This window comes from Haematobia irritans, chromosome 4, assembly GCF_050003625.1.
Source record: "Haematobia irritans isolate KBUSLIRL chromosome 4, ASM5000362v1, whole genome shotgun sequence".
Lineage (NCBI taxonomy): Eukaryota > Metazoa > Arthropoda > Insecta > Diptera > Muscidae > Haematobia > Haematobia irritans.
Genome location: NC_134400.1, coordinates 110,553,179 through 110,556,739, shown reverse-complemented (window position 1 = coordinate 110,556,739; position 3,561 = coordinate 110,553,179). Strand labels below are relative to the sequence as shown.

At 24.7% G+C, this 3,561-nt stretch overlaps 1 long non-coding RNA gene across 1 annotated transcript; it reads left to right on the top strand.

The window, feature by feature from the left end:
- Window positions 1-240: 240 nt before the first annotated feature.
- LOC142234923 (uncharacterized) lies at window positions 241-1,682 on the top strand. Its single transcript, XR_012721746.1, has 4 exons — window positions 241-449; window positions 1,075-1,148; window positions 1,216-1,308; window positions 1,379-1,682. It is a non-coding gene; the product is annotated as an uncharacterized LOC142234923 (long non-coding RNA).
- The last annotated feature ends 1,879 nt before the right edge of the window (window positions 1,683-3,561 follow it).

The following is a 3,561-nucleotide window of genomic DNA, read 5'->3' as shown; positions in this document are numbered from 1 at the left end:
TTTGTTTGTTTGTGTTTGTTATTGCGATGATGTTATGGAATGTGTGTTGTTGGTATCTTTTGTGGTGATAGTTGTTTTGTTGCAATAGCGAGATCAGAAAGGGATCATGTGTGTGTGGAGTTGTTTTTCTTTACATATGTGTCCTTTATGACTATTTGTGGCTTTGAGTTTTATTGGTGCATTCAGTTCTGTTGATGCATTTATGAAGCGCACACGTGGTGCGCTTGCGTGCGGTATTTGTGTTTATTAATAAAAATACATTTATTTCGTAACATTTTAGAAACTGATAAGTGAATGGTGTGATGTTAGAGAAAACAAAAACACTTTATATTGATAAAAAATAAATAACTCTAAAATAAATCACATATTAAGAAACTGTATATTTCTATTAATAATTTAAAATTAGTGCGGTTTTAAATTGGTTTACATAAAAATATTCATAATGAGTGGTAATAAAATGATCTATATTTACTCTACATCTGGATCACAGTACAATTTTTTGAGTCTATATTTTTATGTTATAGCGAGTCCTTAAGGTGTGTACTAAGTTCGAGTTTAGGTGCTAAAATCAGAAATAAATCAGTAAGAAAAGTATAAAATTATACGCCTTCGATGCAAATTTAAATATAACTTGATGGAGAATAGCTCGAAACAAGTTTTTTATAAAGTTTATATTCTTTAAATGGATTACACGATTAAGAACAGAAAATCGTTTTTAAGCTGTTTTTTAATTTAATATGATGAATTGTTTTCAAGTTATTCCAATATATATAGCGGAAGTCCCTTAATTTGGAACATAACCGTATATCTCAAAAAGTGGAGCTCTTAAAAAAACAAGTGTAAATTTGGATTCAGCAACCTCAAATTACTAAAAATTTGATATAAATTTTAAATGAACACAAAAACGGTTCAATTTTGTTCCCATGTATTTCTAAAGAAAACTAATCATGAAAAATTGGGATTTTAGCCACTAAACTCGAACTTAATATCCACCTTAAATACTAAATGCTATATTGACAAGTGGAAATTATATCTAATTTTATAATATTTTTATTTCATTTATATTCTGAGAAGGATTTCAAAAATGTCCCATTTGTGCATGGATATGATTCCACTAATGTAGTAATTGGATGATTTTTTTCAATGTGGTAAGTTTTTCGTCCATTTGTAATAAAGCCAAAATTTCTATTTATTAAAAATAATTTTCATTTGCAGGATGACAGCAAATCTAATGGTATTTTTTGGAATCTTCTTACTGTTTAATGCTATCTAAGCTGATATCCCTATTGGCTCTAAGAAAATTCTCTTGTAAGTTAAAGATCAAAATACCATAGAATTTGATAATATTTTTATATTTCATATACCTTTTTAACTTCAGAGGCTTATGACGCAAATCCACACAACAAAAACTAGCGAAATCGGTGAAATTGGACAAAAATGAAATGAAAATAGCAACTTATGGCATATATCTTTCATATGGATAGAAAATGGAAATTGATATTAATTAGTTTCATTCTACTAACATAGAATATTACTCTTTTGAAGAAGCAATTACTAACTACGGAAAAGTAACAACATACAGCGTACAAATAAAAACATTTCTTTTATTGTATATCATAAGCCATAGTTTTATGTAATATAATAATAATTTTTTGAAATAAAATACTGGTAGTTATGAAAAATTGTCTTATATTGTACGAAAAATTTCTTAGTTGTATACAGGCTTGTTGTACCTTTAATTCCTAAATTTATTTACTTCTTTGAAAATTATACTGATAAATAGTTTATTTGAAACCAATTTCTAAATATAGGATTCCCAAAAACTTGTTCATTTTTCCGGATAGCAGGAATATTTTGAATGAGTGTAAGTACATTCTTCCCTCAGCGTAGTAAGAATGAACTAAAATACGATGCAATACATAAACTTATTTATAAGAAAATCATGAACTTATCTAGATGAAAAAAATCTTTGGCGCCAAATCATGGTCATTCTTACTATGGGTTAGTTCATTTTTCGTAAACAATAGTAAACTTTTTTTTCGGTGTAGATCAAAATTTTATTCCTATAGAAAATTTTGTCAAAATTTTATTCCTGTAGAAAATTTTGCCAAAACGTTATTCCTATAGAAAATTTGGTCAAAATTTTATTCCTATAGAAAATTTTGTAAATTTTTTTTCTACACTGAAAAAACAGTGAACCCACAAGAAAGAAAACGTTTGATTAATTCTAGAAAATGTTGAATATTTTTAGAAATTTTTAACTAAACAGTATTACAAGCGCTGGCATCGCGCCGATATCACAAAAATAAGTAAATATTTTTCGACAAATTCAAGAAAATTTATTAGACATAAATAATTTTTTTTTTCACTTTTTAAAGAAAATTTTGTAGTTTGAAGGAAAAAATTGGAGTTCAAAATTGCAAGAATGTCTTTTGTGACATACGAAGTTCATAATGGACGCTTTTGTGGTAAAATTTACAAATTTGAAGAAATAATGAACTATTTTATGACAAATACGAATTTAGTAAATCTCTGTCCTTAACTTGTGTATAATTTTTTCCTGTCTTTTAGTTCATTTAACTAACGTACGCAAAAAATTATTGGAGTAAATGAAACTTTCACCAAATATAATAAGTTCATGAACTAAAATATAGTTAAATTGGCTTTAGTGAAATAGTGAGTTCACTTTTTTTGAGTGTACAGACAATTTTGTCAAAATTTTATTCCTATATAGATTTTATCAATATTTTATTCCTATCGAAAATTTTAACAAAATTTTATTCCTTAGAAAATGTTGTCAAAATTTAATTTCTATATAGAACATTTGTCAAAATTTTATTTCTAAAGGAAATTTTCTCAAAATTTTAGTCCCATAAAATTTTTTGTCAAAATTCTATTTCTATATACAATTTCGAAAAAATTTTATTTCTATAGAAAGTTTTGTCAAATTTTATTTCTTTTGAAAATTTTGTCAAAATTTTATTCCTATAGAGTATTTTGTAATTTTTTTTTTCTATAGACAAATTTCTATTTCTATATACAATTTTGCTAAAATTTTATTCCTATAGACAATTTTGTCACAATTCTATTTCTATAGAAAATTTGTCAAAATTTTATTCCTATAGAAAATTTTGTGAAAATGTTATTCCTATAGAAAATTTTGTCAAAATTTTATTCCAGTAGAAATTGTTGACAAAATGTTATTCCTATATAAAATGTTGTCAAAATTTTATTTCTATATAGAAAATTTTGTCAAAATTTTATTTCTATATAGAAAATTTTGTCAAACTTTTATTCCTATAGAAAATTTTGTATTGTTTTTTTTTCTATATACAATTTTGTCAAAATTTTATTTGTATAGCAAATTTTTTCTGAATTTTATTCCTATCGAAAATTTTGACAAAATTTTACTCCTATAGAAAATGTTGTCAAAATTTCTTTCTATATAGAAAATTTGTCAAAATTTTATTTCTGTACAAAATTTGTCAAAAAATTTTTAGTCCTATAAAATTTTTTGTCAAAATTCTATTTCTAGAAAGTTTTGTCAAATTTTATTTCTAT